Below are 15,296 nucleotides of genomic sequence, written 5' to 3' on the forward strand. Positions count from 1 at the left end.
ATAAGAAATGTGAGTGCTTAGTCAGAGGCATCACGTGTAAGTCAATTCTGTATTCAAGTTAAATGGCCTGGAGAGCCATGTGTAGAGCCGGTTATTACCACTTTATAGTCACTGTATAGTGATAATATTAATATACCTGAGCGGGGGTCTACTCGGACGTGTCCCCCCCCCACCCCCTTCCTTTCCCTTCTCCTGTGCTGACCCCCTAGCTACACCTCTGGTCCTTATTCTATGTATTATAGATGTACAGTAATAACCCCTCTATGGATACATTTACATCTAATATACCAGAACTATTCAAATATATGCAGAGGCTAGCAGAATATACTTATGACCATTAATATAAAAATCCATACAGTCTAATTTATAAGTGGTGTTTACCGTCATTGTAAAGGAAATTCAAAGGAAGCTGTGATCTATAATAAAACATTATGTACGATGCTAGGCTTTTCTCATTTAGAAGTACAACATCCCTCTCTTTATATTGAAACACTGGTTTCGAGCAAAGTCTAATTCTGAGAAAAAGGTATAAAATCAACCTTTAAAACCACATTGTATGAAACTTTAATGAAAAAGTAATCATTTCTATTCTCAGCATGCTACAAGCAACAGCACACATCTGACCTAGCAGCTGCAGCATGTACCAACTCTTGAGAGTTCTTGTGGAGGTGAGGAGAATGTAAATTACCAGTTGAATGATACAACACTGGCAAAGGGAGAGTATACATGACATGCAGATGAATTCTAAAAGAAAGGCTAGTTCCCCCTCCTCATTGCCTGGAGTGTAATAAATAGAACTCCGAATAAAATGAGAATGACTTAGACTCATTAGCTTCATTCCGTTCCTTATGTGAGAGAGAATATCTTTTAAATGCTGACATATATCTTTGAGATTTCCTTGTATATTGCTATTTTATGCATGTGTTTTGCAGCTAATTAGAAGGAGACTAAATAAACCAGCACATCTTCCACCGAGATAAACACAGGTGACATTTGCTGTTATTTAACCATAATTTTAAGCAGTTTTGAACTGATTTTTTTTTAGAACTGGTATAAATGGGAATAGATAAGGTGCATCTTTTGTGCATAGCCCTTTTTTTCTGTCAAAGATGCCCCAGTTCCCAGTTTATGTGCCTCACTGATAGATAGTGGTTGGGACAGGGATGCCTCAAACTAAGAAATTTACTATAATTCTTCCATTCTGGCACACTGGACTGGGAATTAACCTGTTAATAGTTCAGGTATTTTATGATATCAAACAGAGGGAATTGATGTCACAACAACAGAGTTGGATAGAGGTGTGGGGAAAGTATATCAGCCATCTACAGTAACTATAAGAAAAACAGCACCTTGCAGAATTTTGTAAGTGTAACAGTCCAGGTCTGGTTAGGAGTCTTTTATTATGACCACCTGGGGTAGTAGCAATGCTGATAATGTAGTCAAGAGGAAACCAATGGATGATAGACAGGATGAGCATCAGTTTTAGAGTAGAAGGCAAATACTGTAGTCAGGAGGGATCCAATTATAGATACGCAAGATGAGCATCAGTATTGGTGGAGAAGGCAAATACCATAGTCAGGTGAAAGACAGTGGTCAAGACACAGGATTAGCATCAGTATTAGCAGCAGAGCAGAAGAGAATGGCTAGATTACAGGCTGAGAGTGCAATAATCTCACAAAGCAAGACGTGAAAGGATGGGTTTAAATAGGAAGTTCAACCAGGGAACAGGGTGAAGCAAACCAGAGAGGTGGGAACTGAAACTAGAGACGCTGGGACCTAAGCTCAGATCTGCACAGTAGCTGTCTAGAAAGTAGAATGACTCAGTTTGAAGAGCTGCAGCCTGGGACACCAAAGTTCCTGGGTTCAAGTCCTGACTGAAAAATTGTATACAGTATTTACATATTACACACTGTTATGTCATGATGTCACAGAAAAGTGATGTCATCTCTTTTTCAATGGCAAACCCAAGAAAACATTTTGCTTTGAGGCCCACTAGTTTTAAGCAATGGCCCTGTACCTAATAAAAAGCATAGGCATAGAGATTAATATATAATTAAATTTATTCAATGATGAGCCCACCCATATGTTTAAAGGAAACCTGTCAGCCTGTTTTCACGCCTGTGTTCACACCTGTGCCAAAGTCATGCAGTGGAGAGTCAGTCTAAAATCACAGACAAAAAATTCCTGTATGCATTTTTGTCCAGGGATATGGGATATCCCTCTCAAAATTCTCTGCTTCCGTTTTGTGTCTAGAAAGGGATTATAATTCAGTACACTATTGTGTGTAAATTATTAGAGAAGAATCCAGAGATATAGCCATTGCCACACACAGTCCAGAGATAAAGCTAAGGCCAATACACTGATTACTACTGGTGAAATCTCCAGATTTTGGTCAACAAGAAACAATTCATTTGTGGAATAACTGTTATGAGTACGTGAATAAAAAGAATAATGCTTTCCATTCTATGATGAGTTCTCCACACATCAGAAAGTTCATCCTTCCAAAGCAAACCACAAAGGTGAGCTCCCCGTCTGCTGGTAGAGGAGGACGAGTCAAATGCATTATCTACTATTGTATAAACAGATAGGACTTTGCCCTGCCTGAATCTGGATAATAAGCACTTAATCTTGTTGAGGAACTGCATCTAGTGACTGTTAGGGTCATAGAGCAGGACCAAAGTGCACAACATATTGTTAAGATGTCGTACCTACACATTATATCTATTGTTGGCATCTATCAGCTCCTGTAATGGGTGTAAAGTAAAGGAGCTCTTATTGATAATCAGCGCTCCTCTAGATTTTGATGAATGGTGAGACTGACTAACGGAAAGTTAAGAGTATGAATCCTATCTGAATCTCCATTCACCTCGCTCTATATATATTCTCCCTTGCTCAGGCAGTTTAACCCTTTAAAATTTAAAGAAGTTAATTTAGCAACCATACTAGATTTATTATCAATGCTGTTGTCTGTAGCATTTGTATAAAGGGTCAGGAGCATATCTTATACTGCTGACATGTATATAGTGAGGCCTAGATGGATGAGGAAGGATGCCTCAGCAGCCAGTAGATTTCCAGGTTTACCCTTAGGTCTGGGAACTGAAGCCTAGATGTTGCAGCATTTGAGTAAAGTTTCACATTCTTCTAGAGTCTGCAAACATGGTGTTGTCCCTAAGAATCAGAATAAGACCTAGAAAGCCCTGTCTATATTTAATCTGATGATCTTAGAGAACTGAGGTTATCGGGATCAGATGTCTGCAGAGATGCAGGGTTGTAACATAAAGGTCAGCAAATATAGAGACTCTGTGCAGAGGAATCTGGTACCTCTTTCTGGTAGCTGGTATGAGAAGTTCTTTAATATGGAAAAAAATGAACTCTGACCAGGACATTCCACGGTGCATCATTTGGTAAGTGGTTAGGCTAAGGGATGCAGTGGGCCTTATCAATAATCAAGTCTCTGGGAGAACATTTAGGTTGCATTGATTTAATAAATTCTTGTACATAGTGCATTAGATGATTTGTGGCTACTGACTCAGGAATCCCACAGAACTTCACGTTATTTCATCTAGAGCTGTCTTCCAGGTCTGTGAGTTTTTGTGCTGACAGTTTTGTGCTTATAATGGGCTTTATGGGAAATTTGGGGCAAAATATGAGCAACATAACATTTTTGTTTTTCTGTCAAAGAACTTATTTTTTGAGGGCCAAGCTATACTTTTATTGGTACCATAGGATTTTTTGATCACTTTTTACTTGATATAGATGGCAAAAAATCATTACTTATTTTTTTAATTTTTAAATGGCGATCATGATTTATTGTTATTTTATATTTTTTTTTTTACTTTTTGTTTTTGCTATACTTGAGGACTTCATCCATTCTGATGTTTCAGTATTATTCAATATGTGCATTGCAGTATATTAGCACTGACAGCCAATGTATACTGATATACTGGCATTTTAATCAATACTGCCTTCAGCAGCTTTGTAAAACCATAAACTGAAGCCAAACTCTGGGTGACTGATCAGTCCATGAGCTGTCATAAAAACATATTGGTATTCTCCATAGGAGGTACTATGGGGCAATCAGAAGGGCAGAACTTTGTAAAAACACTTTGATACCGTGGTCATGATTAACTGTGGCAACTAAGAGGTTAACTGGTCAATGATATATCAAACCATGTGTTATACAATATTGTGATAAACTCAATATTCATGGCACCTGCTCAGCCCCTGTTGTGGGTGTCGAAGTAAAACTCTATGAAAAAAAATCAATTTAATAACATTTTTACAATGGAATGATTGCCAAAAATATAATATCCCAAAATGATGAAGTAATTATAGATATTTTTATTAGTCTCTTCCATCATAATAATAAATGATGCACAAAACAATATATGCACCCTGCGATGGTAGCATCTAAAAATACAACTTGTCAAACAAAAACATGTCCTCATATGGCTATTTTAAAAGGATCCTATCTTTGAAACACATTTTTTTTTCTAAATAACACGTCGGAATAGCCTTAAGAAAGGCTATTCTTCTCCTACCTTTCGTTGTCTTCTCTGCGGCGCCGTTTGCCTAAAATCTCGGTTTTGGTTGGTATGTAAATTAGTTCTCTTGCAGCACTAGGGGCGGGCCCCAGCACTCAAACAGCACTGGGGTGACCCCAATGCTGCAAGAGAACTCTCCAGCGCCACCTCCATCTTCTTCTGAAATGAGGTTTTCACCGTGTCTTCTTCCGTGTTTTAAAGATAGGATCCCTTTAATACAAAAATAAAAAAAAGTGGGGACTAAAAACCTAAAACAAAAATCCAGTGTGCCATTAAAGGGTTGCACGGGATAACCAAACTTTTAATATGAGGCTGAGGAAGGTGAAATTTAAAAAAAAAAACAAAACATACCTATCCCTGCTTCTCCGATATCTCCCAGCCTGATCCAGTCCTGCTTCTCCTGTGTTTTCTTTTGGTCGAAGTCCCAGCTGCAAATGACTACCTAGACCACTTATTGGCCGAAGGAAAGTAACACAAGATGTCACAGACCTCTGCCCAAAAAAAACCCACTGGAGCTACAGGACCAGATCACGCTGATAGACAATGAAGCACTAGGGACAGATGAATGTTTTTATTTTTTATTTTGTTTTCACCTTACCTCATATTAAAAGATAGGTTATCCCGGACAACCCCTTTAAGGCTGAAAAGATGGCTTGTGATAAATTTTGTTGCAAGTGCGATTTAAAAAAGTTGAAACCCGTAGATGTGCAACTTTTTTACACCACAAAAGAGACATAAGAGGCTTAATCTTCCCACATCTGTCCCATCATTTTTCTGTTGAATTAATTTTTAATGGGCTGAAGCATATGCTTCTAAATGATCAGCGGACAAACTAAAATGTATCACTAAAGTGTTAAGAACACATATTAACAAGCAATGTACACTCACCGGCCACTTTATTAGGTACACCTGTCCAACTGCTCGTTAACACTTAATTTCTAATCAGCCAATCACATGGCGGCAACTCAGTGCATTTAGGCATGTAGACATGGTCAAGACAATCTCCTGCAGTTCAAACCGAGCATCAGTATGGGGAAGAAAGGTGATTTGAGTGCCTTTGAACGTGGCATGGTTGTTGGTGCCAGAAGGGCTGGTCTGAGTATTTCAGAAACTGCTGATCTACTGGGATTTTCACACACAACCATCTCTAGGGTTTACAGAGAATGGTCCGAAAAAGAAAAAACATCCAGTGAGTGGCAGTTCTGTGGGCGGAAATGCGTTATTGATGCCAGAGGTCAGAGGAGAATGGCCAGACTGGTTTGAGCTGATAGAAAGGCAACATTGACTCAAATAGCCACCCGTTACAACCAAGGTAGCCAGAAGAGCATCTCTGAATGCACAGTACGTCGAACTTTGAGGCAGATGGGCTACAGCAGCAGAAGACCACAGCGGGTGCCACTCCTTTCAGCTAAGAACAGGAAACTGAGGGTACAATTTGCACAAGCTCATCGAAATTGGACAATTGAAGATTGGAAAAACGTTGCCTGGTCTGATGAGTCTCGATTTCTGCTGCGACATTCGGATGGTAGGGTCAGAATTTGGCGTCAACAACATGAAAGCATGGATCCATCCTGCCTTGTATCAACGGTTCAGGCTGGTGGTGGTGGTGTCATGGTGTGGGGAATATTTTCTTGGCACTCTTTGGGCCCCTTGGTACTAGAGATGAGCGAACAGTGTTCTATCGAACACATGTTCGATCGGATATCAGGGTGTTCGCCATGTTCGAATCGAATCGAACACCACGTGGTAAAGTGCGCCAAAATTCGATTCCCCTCCCACCTTCCCTGGCGCCTTTTTTGCACCAATAACAGCGCAGGGGAGGTGGGACAGGAACTACGACACTGGGGGCATTGAAAAAAATTGGAAAAAGTCATTGGCTGCCGAAATCAGGTGACCTCCATTTTAGACGAATAGTGGATTTCAAATCCGGGTCATATGAGAATGTGAACTTTGTGACTATGAGACAGGGATAGCTGTACAGGCAGGGATAGCTAGGGATAACCTTTATTTAGGGGGGAATGTTATTAAAAATAACTTTTTGGGGCTCTATCGGGTGTGTAATTGTGATTTTTGTGAGATAAACTTTTTCCCATAGGGATGCATTGGCCAGCGCTGATTGGCCGAATTCCGTACTCTGGCCAATCAGTGCTGGCCAATGCATTCTATTAGCTTGATGAAGCAGAGTGTGCACAAGGGTTCAAGCGCACCCTCGGCTCTGATGTAGCAGAGCCGAGGCTGCACAAGGGTTCAAGCGCACCCTCGGCTCTGATGTAGGAGAGCCGAGGGTGCACTTGAACCCTTGTGCACCCTCAGCTCTGCTACATCAGAGCCGAGGGTGCGCTTGAACCCTTGTGCACACTCTGCTTCATCAAGCTAATAGAATGCATTGGCCAGCGCTGATTGGCCAATGTATTCTATTAGCCTGATGAAGTAGAGCTGAATGTGTGTGCTAAGCACACACATTCAGCTCTACTTCATCGGGCTAATAGAATGCATTGGCCAGCGCTGATTGGCCAGAGTACGGAACTCGACCAATCAGCGCTGGCTCTGCTGGAGGAGGCGGAGTCTAAGATCGCTCCACACCAGTCTCCATTCAGGTCCGACCTTAGACTCCGCCTCCTCCGGCAGAGCCAGCGCTGATTGGCCGAAGGCTGGCCAATGCATTCCTATGCAAATTCAGAGACTTAGCAGTGCTGAGTCAGTTTTGCTCAACTACACATCTGATGCACACTCGGCACTGCTACATCAGATGTAGCAATCTGATGTAGCAGAGCCGAGGGTGCACTAGAACCCCTGTGCAAACTCAGTTCACGCTAATAGAATGCATTGGCCAGCGCTGATTGGCCAATGCATTCTATTAGCCCGATGAAGTAGAGCTGAATGTGTGTGCTAAGCACACACATTCAGCACTGCTTCATCACGCCAATACAATGCATTAGCCAGTGCTGATTGGCCAGAGTACGGAATTCGGCCAATCAGCGCTGGCTCTGCTGGAGGAGGCGGAGTCTAAGGTCGGACCTGAATGGAGACTGGTGTGGAGCGATCTTAGACTCCGCCTCCTCCAGCAGAGCCAGCGCTGATTGGTCGAGTTCCGTACTCTGGCCAATCAGCGCTGGCCAATGCATTCTATTAGCCCGATGAAGTAGAGCTGAATGTGTGTGCTTAGCACACACATTCAGCTCTACTTCATCAGGCTAATAGAATACATTGGCCAATCAGCGCTGGCCAATGCATTCTATTAGCTTGATGAAGCAGAGTGTGCACAAGGGTTCAAGCGCACCCTCGGCTCTGATGTAGCAGAGCCGAGGCTGCACAAGGGTTCAAGTGCACCCTCGGCTCTCCTACATCAGAGCCGAGGGTGCGCTTGAACCCTTGTGCAGCCTCGGCTCTGCTACATCAGAGCCGAGGGTGCGCTTGAACCCTTGTGCACACTCTGCTTCATCAAGCTAATAGAATGCATTGGCCAGCACTGATTGGCCAGAGTACGGAATTCGGCCAATCAGCGCTGGCCAATGCATTCTATTAGCCCGATGAAGTAGAGCTGAATGTGTGTGTTAAGCACACACATTCAGCACTGCTTCATCACGCCAATACAATGCATTAGCCAGTGCTGATTGGCCAGAGTACGGAATTCGGCCAATCAGCGCTGGCTCTGCTGGAGGAGGCGGAGTCTAAGATCGCTCCACACCAGTCTCCATTCAGGTCCGACCTTAGACTCCGCCTCCTCCAGCAGAGCCAGCGCTGATTGGCCGAATTCCGTACTCTGGCCAATCAGCACTGGCTAATGCATTGTATTGGCTTGATGAAGCAGTGCTGAATGTGTGTGCTTAGCACACACATTCAGCTCTACTTCATCGGGCTAATAGAATGCATTGGCCAATCAGCGCTGGCCAATGCATTCTATTAGCGTGAACTGAGTTTGCACAGGGGTTCTAGTGCACCCTCGGCTCTGCTACATCAGATTGCTACATCTGATGTAGCAGTGCCGAGTGTGCATCAGATGTGTAGTTGAGCAAAACTGACTCAGCACTGCTAAGTCTGCATTCGCATAGGAATGCATTGGCCAGCCTTCGGCCAATCAGCGCTGGCTCTGCCGGAGGAGGCGGAGTCTAAGGTCGGACCTGAATGGAGACTGGTGTGGAGCGATCTTAGACTCCGCCTCCTCCAGCAGAGCCAGCGCTGATTGGCCGAATTCCGTACTCTGGCCAATCAGCACTGGCTAATGCATTGTATTGGCTTGATGAAGCAGTGCTGAATGTGTGTGCTTAGCACACACATTCAGCTCTACTTCATCGGGCTAATAGAATGCATTGGCCAGCGCTGATTGGCCGAATTCCGTACTCTGGCCAATCAGCACTGGCTAATGCATTGTATTGGCTTGATGAAGCAGTGCTGAATGTGTGTGCTTAGCACACACATTCAGCTCTACTTCATCGGGCTAATAGAATGCATTGGCCAATCAGCGCTGGCCAATGCATTCTATTAGCGTGAACTGAGTTTGCACAGGGGTTCTAGTGCACCCTCGGCTCTGCTACATCAGATTGCTACATCTGATGTAGCAGTGCCGAGTGTGCATCAGATGTGTAGTTGAGCAAAACTGACTCAGCACTGCTAAGTCTGCATTCGCATAGGAATGCATTGGCCAGCCTTCGGCCAATCAGCGCTGGCTCTGCCGGAGGAGGCGGAGTCTAAGGTCGGACCTGAATGGAGACTGGTGTGGAGCTATCTTAGACTCCGCCTCCTCCAGCAGAGCCAGCGCTGATTGGTCGAGTTCCGTACTCTGGCCAATCAGCACTGGCCAATGCATTTCTATGGGGAAAAGTTAGCTTGCGAAAATCGCAAACTGACAGGGATTTCCATGAAATAAAGTGACTTTTATGCCCCCAGACATGCTTCCCCTGCTGTCCCAGTGTCATTCCAGGGTGTTGGTATCATTTCCTGGGGTGTCATAGTGGACTTGGTGACCCTCCAGACACGAATTTGGGTTTCCCCCTTAACGAGTTTATGTTCCCCATAGACTATAATGGGGTTCGAAACCCATTCGAACACTCGAACAGTGAGCGGCTGTTCGAATCGAATTTCGAACCTCGAACATTTTAGTGTTCGCTCATCTCTACTTGGTACCAATTGAGCATCGTTGCACCGCCAAAGCCTACCTGAGTATTGTTGCTGACCATGTCCATCCCTTTATGACCACAATGTACCCAACATCTGATGGCTACTTTCAGCAGGATAATGCGCCATGTCATAAAGCTGGAATCATCTCAGACTGGTTTCTTGAACATGACAATGAGTTCACTGTACTCCAAAGGCCTCCACAGTCACCAGATCTCAATCCAATAGAGCATCTTTGGGATGTGGTGGAACGGGAGATTCGCATCATGGATGTGCAGCCGACAAATCTGCGGCAACTGTGTGATGCCATCATGTCAATATGGACCAAAATCTCTGAGTAATGCTTCCAGCACCTTGTTGAATCTATGCCACGAAGAATTGAGGCAGTTCTGAAGGCAAAAGGGGGTCCAACCCGTTACTAGCATGATGTACCTAATAAAGTGGCCGGTGAGTGTATATTCATATTGTTTTTGCTGTTTCAGCTGGAGAATACCTAGTTTAGTCCCTGTATTGTATCACACACACACAGCAGCCTGAAATTTCCCCAAGGTGGGACTATTAAAGGATTATCTTATCTTAATATTAACTCAGATGGAACAGTTCTAGGCCTGACTTGATTTAGCCGCAGTTCCAATTATTCATTCACCACTATCACTAGTCATGCTTTATGGATATTAGGGTCTCTCAGCACAATTCTCAACACTTTGCAGTTTGCAGCTTTTTAATTTATCATATTCTTCACAGCAGAAATAGAAGCACAAAACTATGAGACATTAACAATTTTTGTTTTGCATGCTGCACAAATGTTTTCATTATAGACATTGCTATGGCTGTCCTTCATAAAATAATAACACAAATTTGTATATTCATTGCTAAGAATACAGTCAAAACCTTAATAAATGCAGCATACTAAGGTGAATTAGAAAATGAATAAAGTGTGTAATATTATAGTATGCAAACACTGCAGCTCTGCAGGGCTGAGTCCTAGGTTTGAGTCTGCTAGGAGTTTGTATGTTGTCCCCATGTTTGTGTGGATTACCTCCGGGTACTCTGGTTTCCTCCAATTCTTATATTGTGAACCTATATAGGACAGCGGCTGACAGTCTGTTAACCACGTCAGAATATGTTGCCGATATATAAGTAAGCAAAATAAATATCATAGCTACACATTTACAATTACTTTAATCATTTCATGAAAAAAATAAAATCACATCATAGCTTTACTTTTGGTAAAAAATGACATCCTAACAATAGATCTTTTTAGATACCTGTAATATGCTGTAATATCCAAATGTAAAGCACCATGGAATTAATGGTGCTATATAAATAAATAATAATAATAATAATAAATAATAATAATAATATGCTCGGAATACTTCAAAGATCCTATTTTTGTCCATGTGTGGCTACTCTGTGGAGTGACGTGAGGAGTGAATTAGATCTTGTAATAGCTTTTGTCAGTATGTTGTGATATTGTGTAGAATTGGTTTAATGAGAAATTGCATTCCTGAAGGAAACCAGGAGATCTGTTAAGTGTGGACATGATGGTTCCATTAACAATAGTATATTCTGTTTATAAAAGAGCTGTGACAGCTACAGTACAGGAGCCAATACATTCTAATGGACACAGTTGACTACTAAAGAGGTCATTGCAGTCTTACCACCAACAACATTTGATAAAAAAAAAAAGAACTGAAATATGATACATTTCATTACATATATTAACACTATATATTAAATTAAAATTTACTATATGGCAAAGATGTTATTAAGAAGCCCAAAAAAGTATATCAAACACTAGTGGGAACATGCTTAGAAAAAAAACTTTACAAAACCACTTTACAAAACCACTGGGATTTTTTTTATTAATCGGAGATCGGATTTTAAAAGCAATCCTACCCCCTGGTGTCCATTTACCTCCAGAGATGGCTGGTCCTGTGCCCCGTGCCTTCATTCTTCACCTCGCTGCTGCTCCACGCTGCTTTTCTTCCTTTGCTGCCCCCTCCCTTCCAGGTTAGGAGAGTGTGGGCGGGTTAGGAGATTGTGGGCGGGTACTGGGAGGGGAGACGTCACATCTCCCCACCCTGTACCCGCCCACACTCTAAGCCACAAGCCCCGCCTACCTAGCGCTTTAAACACTAACCTGGGAGGCGGGGCAGCGAGGCAAGAAGAAGGAGGGCACTGGAGCAGCCATCTCTAGAGGTAAGTAGCTGCTAGAGATTTAGTTTAGCCTTCTATTTGAATGAATGGAGGCAGCCGGCGCACAAGGGGTTAAGGCTGTGTGTCAGCTGCTTCCATTCATTCCTATGGAACTGTAGTGGAGCCTTCACACTAAATATACAGCGTATACTCAGTGTGAAGGCTAAGCAATGCATTGTGGGAAAAATCACTGATCTCGATCCCACATAAAAAGATAGTGTTTGGAATTCCGATGGCGATCGTGAAATTTTCTCGATCGCCGGGGCCATACGGTGGCTCAGTGGTTAGCACTGCAGCCTTGCAGTGCTGGAGTCCTAGTGTTCAAATCCCACAAGGGCATAAAACCATCTGCAAGTAGTTTGTATGTTCTCCCCGTGTTTGCATGGATTTCCATCCCATATTCCAAAAAAAGACATACTGATAGGAAAAAAAAAAGTACATTGTGAGCTCTATGTGGGGCTCACAATCTACATTTAAAAAACAAAACAAAAAAAAAACAAAACACATTTTCTCGATCGCCGATCGGAATCCGATCTTTTCCGAACACAATTGCTCAACCCTAAAAACCACTAATATATGTACACTGGCAGTTGCAGTTTATGGTACAGTTTTATTAAAGGGGTTCTATCATTGGCAAAAGTCATCTTTAGCTAAGTACAGCTTTAAAAAACTATATTCCACACCTACCTTTTGTATGTAAATTGCCTCAGTAATGTTTGAATAAGTCCATTTTTATTCATATGCTAATTAGGCTCCAGCGTGCACAGGAAGTTGTCAGCCAGCTCTCCTCTCTATGCTGTGTGCTATGTGTGAGAGCAGGGAGGAGTCAGCAGCAGCCTATGCTGTATACATAGAAGACAGTGCACAGAGACTTCCGGGGTGCATGGAGAAACTAATTAGCATATGAATAAAAACAAACTTATTCAAAATCTACTAAGGCAATTTACATACAAAATGTATGTGTGGAATAGCCTTTCTAAAGGCTATGGAAGTATGTGATTAGTTAAAAATGACTTTTTCCAATGATAGAGCCCCTTTAAACTTGAAATCTATACAATCTGATGGATCATGTTTTAAAGCATAAAAATACAGAAAAAGATATGTAGAGAGCTTGTGATACAAAATAATATCGGGAAGATTTATATACCATCAGCCAGCACAGGTTAAATCATACGTTTTTATAAATCTCCTCTTTTGTGTTTTAAAAGTCTGACGTGAACCTTTTTACAATTTTGACTTTATTTATGGATGTAGCCAAGGTTAACATTACATGTTAACTGCACTGTGACACAAGGTATTAACTTGACTTTTTCAATAGAATTCAATGCTTTTTGTTGTCTTTTGTAACAAGATATCATGACCTAGTGTGTCATCAATGTAATTTTAGACTTTGCTACACCTGTACACCTGAACCTTCTAAGGTCTGTTCCAGTTGTGTTCATATGAGTCAGCTTTCTGTTCCCTGTTGTGGTTATGATAATGTTATGTACACCATGAACATGCATCACTTCAAAGTAATGCCCCAATGTATGTCAGGTTATCAATTACACAGCTCACAATGATAATTTAGTTAATATGCTATTTTTTGGTATGGCAGAATTTTATGTTTATTAAAATTTGGGCTGGATTTATATTTGAAATGATGAAGTTTATTTTTATATTGATACATATATTAGGATCTATTTATTAAAGTTTTGTTTTGTTTTAAATATTTGTCAGACATTTTAGGGCTCGTTCACATCTGCGCCCGGCACTCCGTACTTTAGGTTTCCGTTTCCTGCATAAAACAGAGGCAGGAGACGGAAACCTGCAGGAGTCTCTCCCCCATTCATTTGAATGGGTGAGAAAGATGTCCGGCCGTGAGCGGCGGTGAGCGTTTTATGCTCTCCGCAGCGAAACCGGGTTTTATAATCCGGACACAGAGTCGGACATGCAGTACTCTGTGTCTGGATTAAAAAAAATGGTTTTGCGGCGCAGAGCATAAAACGCTCACCGCCGCTCACGGCCGGACCCGGTCTGTGGTTTCCGTCTTCTGGCATGCAGAAGACGGAAACCACAGAATGGACAGCTGAAGGCAGGTGTGAACCTAGCGTTAATCATATTTTGTGCTGCATTTTACACAACTACACATCCTATTATATTTTAGACAATTTAACATGTTAAAAATGATCATTCATGATAACACTTCCTCTTAGAATATTATTAATATGTTTTAGTTATCACTTTTGAACTATATTAAGTAATTAAGTGGCATTTTCTTATGCATTAATCCATTTTTAGAACTTACATTGTTGGTTTATTAATGAGATTAAGGTTAAAAGATTTTTAACTATGGCTGTTAACTACAACTTTTCCTCCCTGTCTAAATTCTAAGGCATGCTAATTGTCCAGTTCTCTGTATGTGGCATTCTGGTTGAGACTGAAGTGTTTCGTCTTTGCTCATTTCTATTCAATCTCAGTGCTGTCATCTTAAAATTAGTTGAAAAGCCTTTGATCTTCTAAAATCTGAAACGCGTATTTAAACTAGGAAGAGCAATGTTATATGTAAATTACCTGGGTGAATAAGTAAAAAATCCATTTTCTTAAAATCACATGTACACGCGAATACTCTATTTAGGACCTACATTTTTACAGCTCTGAACTTTTGAACTTTTTCACCCCATCAAACAAAATAAATGCAATGGCTCCAACATAAGGCAAAAGGTCCTCTCAGTTTTTTGCACAAGGGAGACAATTTTAATATAAATTTCCCATTAGACCAAAAGACAGACAGGATCTGCCACCAACTGTCAATGTTGCAATATAGAAACGTATATATGGTGTGACTTTCTCTGTACTATTATTGTAAATTGAATTTAAAGACTTGACTTAATATTCTATTTTATTACAAAAAGCAAGAAATTATGGACTGCAATTCTCACTGATAAATAACTTGTAATTTTGTTTCAATCATTTTTATTACCGAATTTTCAAAATTATTTTACAAAATTGGTACAAACTGAATAGTAACTGAACTGTAGTACAGTATATGAAAAAGGGGGAAGGAAAATAACTTGTAATTTTGAAAATTTTGTTATCTAATGTTTATGAAAGGCAAAAACAAAAATTCAATTTATTTAAAAATAAATTCATTTGTATCCCAACTGCATATTTGTTAAATAACGTCCCACACCACTTGACTGATGAGACAAGAGGTGTACTTCGGTGATACCAAGAAGCAGCTGGAGTCCAATCCAATTTGTGGTTAAAACAGCAAACGAAGGTTTAATTCAAACGAATAGATAGGTTACAGTCCAAAAATTAAACAAAGTTAAAAGAACATAGAATATGCATGACAAATAACAAGTGTCAATATGAAGAGAGTGAGAGCTGGTATGAAGGTGGAGTTAGTGCTCTACCTCCATGTTACCAAAGCCTGCTTATAAAGGCTGAGGATGC

The 15,296-nt window shown here is 41.3% G+C and overlaps 1 protein-coding gene across 1 annotated transcript in view; it reads left to right on the plus strand.

Moving 5' to 3' along the window:
* The window catches only part of CSMD1 (CUB and Sushi multiple domains 1), a 1,381,920-nt gene that overhangs the window by 700,605 nt on the left and 666,019 nt on the right, over window positions 1–15,296 (plus strand). The window lies entirely within an intron of this gene.

The sequence above is a fragment of the Leptodactylus fuscus genome, chromosome 3 (genome assembly GCF_031893055.1).
Source record: "Leptodactylus fuscus isolate aLepFus1 chromosome 3, aLepFus1.hap2, whole genome shotgun sequence".
Classification (NCBI taxonomy): Eukaryota; Metazoa; Chordata; class Amphibia; order Anura; family Leptodactylidae; genus Leptodactylus; species Leptodactylus fuscus.